The sequence below is a fragment of the Scyliorhinus torazame genome, chromosome 22 (assembly GCF_047496885.1).
Source record: "Scyliorhinus torazame isolate Kashiwa2021f chromosome 22, sScyTor2.1, whole genome shotgun sequence".
In the NCBI taxonomy this organism is placed as follows: Eukaryota; Metazoa; Chordata; class Chondrichthyes; order Carcharhiniformes; family Scyliorhinidae; genus Scyliorhinus; species Scyliorhinus torazame.
The window spans coordinates 22,064,704-22,072,950 of record NC_092728.1 but is presented as its reverse complement, the minus strand read 5'-3'; positions in this window follow the sequence as shown (position 1 = coordinate 22,072,950).

Below are 8,247 nucleotides of genomic sequence, written 5' to 3'. Positions count from 1 at the left end.
CTCTCTCAGGGAGATATCTGTACACGGACTGGTGTCTCTCAGTCCTCCCACTCTCTCAGGGAGATATCTGTACACCGACTGGTGTCTCTCAGTCCTCTCTCTCAGGTAGTTATCTGTACACTGCTGTCTCTCAGTCCCCTTTCTCCCTCAGGGAGATATCTGTACACTGACTGGTGTCTCTCAGTCCTCCCTCTCTATCAGGGAGATATCGGTACACTGACCGGTGTCTCTCAGTCCCTCTACCTCAGGGAGATATCTGTACACTGACTGGTGTCTCTCAGTCCTCCCTCTCTCTCAGGGAGATATCTGTACACGGACTGGTGTCTCTCAGTCCTCCGTCTCTCTCAGGTAGATATCGGTACACTGACCGGTGTCTCTCAGTCCCTCTCTCTCAGGGAGATATCTGTACACTGACTGGTGTCTCTCAGTCCCTCTCTCTCAGGGAGATATCTGTACACTGACTGGTGTCTCTCAGTCCCTCTCTCTCAGGGAGATATCTGTACTCTGACTGGTGTCTCTCAGTCCCGTCTCTCTCAGGGTGATATCTGAACACTGACTGGTGTCTCTCAGGGAGATATCTGTACACTGACTGGTGTCTCTCAGTCCCTCTCTCTCAGGGAGATATCGGTACACTGACCGGTGTCTCTCAGTCCTCTCTCTCAGGAATATATCTGTACACTGACTGGTGTTCCTCAGTCCCCCTCTCTCAGGGAGATATCTGTACACTGACTGGTGTCTCTCAGTCCCCTCTCTCTCATGAATATATCTGTACACTGACTGGTGTCTCTCAGTCCCCTCTCTCTCTCAGGGAGATATCTGGACACTGGTGTCTCTCAGTCCCCTCTCTCTCTCAGGGAGATATCTGTACACGGACTGGTGTCCCTCAGTCCCCCTCACTCAGGGAGATATCTGTACACGGACTGGTGTCTCTCAGTCCTCTCTCTCTCAGGGAGATATCTGTACACTGACTGGTGTCTCTCAGTCCTCTCTCTCTCTCAGGGAGATATCTGTACACTGACTGGTGTTCCTAAGTCCCCTCTCTCTCAGAGAGATATCTGTACACTGTCTGGTGTCTCTCAGTCCCCTCTCTCTCTCATGGAGATATCTGTACACTGGTGTCTCTCAGTTCCCTCTCTCTCTCAGGGAGATATCTGTACACTGTCTGGTGTCTCTCATTCCCCTCTCTCTCTCAGGGAGATATCTGTACACTGACTGGTGTCTCTCTGTCCCCTCACGCTCAGGGAGATATCTGTACACTGGTGTCTCTCAGTTCCCTCTCTCTCTCAGGGAGATATCTGTACACTGTCTGGTGTCTCTCATTCCCCTCTCTCTCTCAGGGCGATATCTGTACACTGGTGTCTCTCAGTTCCCTCTCTCTCTCAGGGAGATATCTGTACACTGTCTGGTGTCTCTCATTCCCCTCTCTCTCTCAGGGAGATATCTGTACACTGACTGGTGTCTCGCAGTCCCCTCTCTCAGGGAGATATCTCTACAGTGACTGGTGTCTCTCACTCCCCCTCTCTCTCAGGGAGATATCTGTACACTGACTGGTGTCCCTCAGTCCCCCTCTCTCAGGGAGATATCTGGACACGGACTGGTGTCTCTCAGTCCTCTCTCTCTCAGGGAGATATCTGTACACTGACTGGTGTCTCTCAGTCCCCTCTCTCTCTCTCAGGGAGATATCTGTACACTGACTGGTGTCTCTCAGTCCCTCTCTCTCAGGGAGATATCTGTACACTGACTGGTGTCTCTCAGTCCCTCTCTCTCAGGGAGATATCTGTACTCTGACTGGTGTCTCTCAGTCCCTCTCTCTCAGGGTGATATCTGAACACTGACTGGTGTCTCTCAGTCCCCTCTCTCTCAGGGAGATATCTGTACACTGACTGGTGTCTCTCAGTCCCTCTCTCTCAGGGAGATATCGGTACACTGACCGGTGTCTCTCAGTCCTTTCTCTCAGGAAGATATCTGTACACTGACTGGTGTTCCTCAGTCCCCCTCTCTCAGGGAGATATCTGTACACTGACTGGTGTCTCTCAGTCCCCTCTCTCTCATGAATATATCTGTACACTGACTGGTGTCTCTCAGTCCCCTCTCTCTCTCAGGGAGATATCTGGACACTGGTGTCTCTCAGTCCTCTCTCTCAGGTAGTTATCTGTACACTGCTGTCTCTCAGTCCCCTTTCTCCCTCAGGGAGATATCTGTACACTGACTGGTGTCTCTCAGTCCTCCCTCTCTATCAGGGAGATATCGGTACACTGACCGGTGTCTCTCAGTCCCTCTCCCTCAGGGAGATATCTGTACACTAACTGGTGTCTCTCAGTCCTCCCTCTCTCTCAGGGAGGTATCTGTACACGGACTGGTGTCTCTCAGTCCTCCCTCTCTCTCAGGGAGATATCGGTACACTGACCGGTGTCTCTCAGTCCCTCTCTCTCAGGGAGATATCTGTACACTGACTGGTGTCTCTCAGTCCCTCTCTCTCAGGGAGATATCTGTACACTGACTGGTGTCTCTCAGTCCTCTCTCTCTCAGGGAGATATCTGTACACTGACTGGTGTCTCTCAGTCCCCTCTCTCTCAGGGAGATATCTGTACATTGACTGGTGTCTCTCAGTCCCTCTCTCTCAGGGAGATATCTGTTCACTGACTGGTGTCTCTCAGTCCCCTCTCTCTCAGGGTGATATCTGAACACTGACTGTTGTCTCTCAGTCCCCTCTCTCTCAGGGAGATATCTGTACACTGACTGGTGTCTCTCAGTCCCTCTCTCTCAGGGAGATATCGGTACACTGACCGGTGTTCCTCAGTCCCCTCTCTCTCAGGAAGATATCTGCACACTGACAGGTGTCTCGCAGTCCCCTCTCTCCGAGGGAGATATCTGTACACTGACTGGTGTCTCGCAGTCCCCTCTCTCAGGGAGATATCTGTACACTGACTGGTGTCTCTCAGTCCCCCTCTCTCTCAGGGAGATATCTGTACACTGACTGGTGTCTCTCAGTCCTCTCTCAGGGAGATATCTGTACACTGACTGGTGTCTCTCAGTCCCCTCTCTCTCTCCGGGAGATATCTGTACACTGACTGGTGTCACTCAGTCCCCTCGCTCTCTCACGGAGATATCTGTACACTGGTGTCTCTCAGCCCTCTCTCTCTCAGGAAGATATCTGTACACTGACTGGTGTTCCTCAGTCCCCCTCTCTCAGGGAGATATCTGTACACTGTCTGGTGTCTCTCAGTCCCCCTCTCTCTCAGGGAGATATCTGTACACTGACTGGTGTCCCTCAGTCCCCCTCTCTCAGGGAGATATCTGTACACGGACTGGTGTATCTCAGTCCTCTCTCTCTCAGGGAGATATCTGTACACTGACTGGTGTCTCTCAGTCCCCTCTCTCTCAGGGAGATATCTGTACACTGACTGGTGTCTCTCAGTCCTCTCTCTCTCTCAGGGAGATATCTGTACACTGACTGGTGTCCCTCAGTCCCCTCTCTCTCAGAGAGATATCTGTACACTGTTTGGTGTCTCTCAGTCCCCTCTCTCTCTCTCAGGGAGATATCTGTACACTGACTGGTGTCCCTAAGTCCCCCCTTTCTCAGAGTGATATCTGTACACTGTCTGGTGTCTCTCAGTCCCCTCTCTCTCTCATGGAGATATCTGTACACTGGTGTCTCTCAGTTCCCTCTCTGTCTCAGGGAGATATCTGTACACTGTCTGGTGTCTCTCATTCCCCTCTCTCTCTCAGGGAGATATCTGTACACTGACTGGTGTCTCTCTGTCCCCTCACGCTCAGGGAGATATCTGTACACTGGTGTCTCTCAGTCCCCTCTCTCTCTCAGGGAGATATCTGTACACTGACTGGTGTCTCTCAGTCCTCTCTCTCAGGTAGTTATCTGTACACTGCTGTCTCTCAGTCCCCTTTCTCCCTCAGGGAGATATCTGTACACTGACTGGTGTCTCTCAGTCCTCCCTCTCTATCAGGGAGATATCGGTACACTGACTGGTGTCTCTCAGTCCCTCTACCTCACGGAGATATCTGTACACTGATTGGTGTCTCTCAGTCCTCCCTCTCTCTCAGGGAGATATCTGTACACGGACTGGTGTCTCTCAGTCCTCCGTCTCTCTCAGGTAGATATCGGTACACTGACCGGTGTCTCTCAGTCCCTCTCTCTCAGGGAGATATCTGTACACTGACTGGTGTCTCTCAGTCCCTCTCTCTCAGGGAGATATCTGTACACTGACTGGTGTCTCTCAGTCCCTCTCTCTCAGGGAGATATCTGTACTCTGACTGGTGTCTCTCAGTCCCGTCTCTCTCAGGGTGATATCTGAACACTGACTGGTGTCTCTCAGTCCCCTCTCTCTCAGGGAGATATCTGTACACTGACTGGTGTCTCTCAGTCCCTCTCTCTCAGGGAGATATCGGTACACTGACCGGTGTCTCTCAGTCCTCTCTCTCAGGAAGATATCTGTACACTGACTGGTGTTCCTCAGTCCCCCTCTCTCAGGGAGATATCTGTACACTGACTGGTGTCTCTCAGTCCCCTCTCTCTCATGAATATATCTGTACACTGACTGGTGTCTCTCAGTCCTCTCTCTCTCTCAGGGAGATATCTGGACACTGACTGGTGTCTCTCAGTCCTCCCACTCTCTCAGGGAGATATCTGTACACTGACTGGTGTCTCTCAGTCCTCTCTCTCAGGTAGTTATCTGTACACTGCTGTCTCTCAGTCCCCTTTCTCCCTCAGGGAGATATCTGTACACTGACTGGTGTCTCTCAGTCCTCCCTCTCTATCAGGGAGATATCGGTACACTGACTGGTGTCTCTCAGTCCCTCTCCCTCAGGGAGATATCGGTACACTGACCGGTGTCTCTCAGTCCCTCTCCCTCAGGGAGATATCTGTACACTGACTGGTGTCTCTCAGTCCTCCCTCTCTCTCAGGGAGGTATCTGTACACGGACTGGTGTCTCTCAGTCCTCCCTCTCTCTCAGGGAGATATCGGTACACTGACCGGTGTCTCTCAGTCCCTCTCTCTCAGGGAGATATCTGTACACTGACTGGTGTCTCTCAGTCCCCTCTCCCTCAGGGAGATATCTGTACACTGACTGGTGTCTCCCATTCCCCTCTCTCAGGGAGATATCTGTACACTGACTGGTGTCTCCCATTCCCCTCTCTCAGGGAGATATCTGTACTCTGACTGGTGTCTCTCAGTCCCCTCTCTCTCAGGGAGATATCTGTACACTGACCGGTGTCTCTCAGTTCTCTCTCTCAGGAAGATATCTGTACACTGACTGGTGTCTCTCAGTTCCCTCTCTATCTCAGGGTGATATCTGAACACTGACTGGTGTCTCTCAGTCCCCTCTCTCTCAGGGAGATATCTGTACACTGACTGGTGTCTCTCAGTCCCTCTCTCTCAGGGAGATATCGGTACACTGACCGGTGTCTCTCAGTTCTCTCTCTCAGGAAGATATCTGTACACTGACTGGTGTTCCTCAGACCCCTCTCTCTCAGGAAGATATCTGTACACTGACTGGTGTCTCTCAGTCCCCTCTCTCTCTCCGGGAGATATCTGTACACTGACTGTTGTCACTCAGTCCCCTCGCTCACTCACGGAGATATCTGTACACTGACTGGTGTCTCTCAGTCCTCTCTCTCTCAGGAAGATATCTGTACACTGACTGGTGTTCCTCAGTCCCCCTCTCTCAGGGAGATATCTGTACACTGTCTGGTGTCTCTCAGTCCCCCTCTCTCTCAGGGAGATATCTGTACACTGACTGGTGTTCCTCAGTCCCCCTCTCTCAGGGAGATATCTGCACACTGACAGGTGTCTCGCAGTCCCCTCTCTCCGAGGGAGATATCTGTACACTGACTGGTGTCTCTCAGTCCCCCCCCCCCCCCCACTCTCTCTCAGGGAGATATCTGTACACTGACTGGTGTCTCGCAGTCCCCTCTCTCAGGGAGATATCTGTACACTGACTGGTGTCTCTCAGTCCCGCTCTCTCTCAGGGAGATATCTGTACACTGACTGGTGTCTCTCAGTCCTCTCTCAGGGAGATATCTGTACACTGACTGGTGTCTCTCAGTCCCCTCTCTCTCTCCGGGAGATATCTGTACACTGACTGGTGTCACTCAGTCCCCTCGCTCACTCACAGAGATATCTGTACACTGACTGGTGTCTCTCAGCCCTCTCTCTCTCAGGAAGATATCTGTACACTGACTGGTGTTCCTCAGTCCCCCTCTCTCAGGGAGATATCTGTACACTGTCTGGTGTCTCTCAGTCCCCCTCTCTCTCAGGGAGATATCTGTACACTGACTGGTGTCCCTCAGTCCCCCTCTCTCAGGGAGATATCTGTACACGGACTGGTGTATCTCAGTCCTCTCTCTCTCAGGGAGATATCTGTACACTGACTGGTGTCTCTCAGTCCCCTCTCTCTCAGGGAGATATCTGTACACTGACTGGTGTCTCTCAGTCCTCTCTCTCTCTCAGGGAGATATCTGTACACTGTTTGGTGTCTCTCAGTCCCCTCTCTCTCTCTCAGGGAGATATCTGTACACTGACTGGTGTCCCTAAGTCCCCCATCTCTCAGAGTGATATCTGTACACTGTCTGGTGTCTCTCAGTCCCCTCTCTCTCTCATGGAGATATCTGTACACTGGTGTCTCTCAGTTCCCTCTCTGTCTCAGGGAGATATCTGTACACTGTCTGGTGTCTCTCATTCCCCTCTCTCTCTCAGGGAGATATCTGTACACTGACTGGTGTCTCTCTGTCCCCTCACGCTCAGGGAGATATCTGTACACTGGTGTCTCTCAGTCCCCTCTCTCTCTCAGGGAGATATCTGTACACTGACTGGTGTCTCTCAGTCCTCTCTCTCAGGTAGTTATCTGTACACTGCTGTCTCTCAGTCCCCTTTCTCCCTCAGGGAGATATCTGTACACTGACTGGTGTCTCTCAGTCCTCCCTCTCTATCAGGGAGATATCGGTACACTGACTGGTGTCTCTCAGTCCCTCTACCTCAGGGAGATATCTGTACACTGATTGGTGTCTCTCAGTCCTCCCTCTCTCTCAGGGAGATATCTGTACACGGACTGGTGTCTCTCAGTCCTCCGTCTCTCTCAGGTAGATATCAGTACACTGACCGGTGTCTCTCAGTCCCTCTCCCTCAGGGAGATATCTGTACACTGACTGGTGTCTCTCAGTCCCTCTCTCTCAGGGAGATATCTGTACACTGACTGGTGTCTCTCAGTCCCTCTCTCTCAGGGAGATATCTGTACTCTGACTGGTGTCTCTCAGTCCCCTCTCTCTCAGGGAGATATCTGTACACTGACTGGTGTCTCTCAGTCCCTCTCTCTCAGGGAGATATCGGTACACTGATCGGTGTCTCTCAGTCCTCTCTCTCAGGAAGATATCTGTACAACGACTGGTGTTCCTCAGTCCCCCTCTCTCAGGGAGATATCTGTACACTGACTGGTGTCTCTCAGTCCCCTCTCTCTCATGAATATATCTGTACACTGACTGGTGTCTCTCAGTCCCCTCTCTCTCTCAGGGAGATATCTGGACACTGACTGGTGTCTCTCAGTCCTCCCACTCTCTCAGGGAGATATCTGTACACTGACTGGTGTCTCTCAGTCCTCTCTCTCAGGTAGTTATCTGTACACTGCTGTCTCTCAGTCCCCTTTCTCCCTCAGGGAGATATCTGTACACTGACTGGTGTCTCTCAGTCCTCCCTCTCTATCAGGGAGATATCGGTACACTGACCGGTGTCTCTCAGTCCCCTCTCCCTCAGGGAGATATCTGTACACTGACTGGTGTCTCCCATTCCCCTCTCTCAGGGAGATATCTGTACACTGACTGGTGTCTCCCATTCCCCTCTCTCAGGGAGATATCTGTACTCTGACTGGTGTCTCTCAGTCCCCTCTCTCTCAGGGAGATATCTGTACACTGACTGGTGTCTCTCAGTCGCTCTCTCTCAGGGAGATATCGGTACACTGACTGGTGTCTCTCAGTCCCTCTCTCTCAGGGAGATATCGGTACACTGACCGGTGTCTCTCAGTTCTCTCTCTCAGGAAGATATCTGTACACTGACTGGTGTCTCTCAGTTCCCTCTCTATCTCAGGGTGATATCTGAACACTGACTGGTGTCTCTCAGTCCCCTCTCTCTCAGGGAGATATCTGTACACTGACTGGTGTCTCTCAGTCCCTCTCTCTCAGGGAGATATCGGTACACTGACCGGTGTCTCTCAGTTCTCTCTCTCAGGAAGATATCTG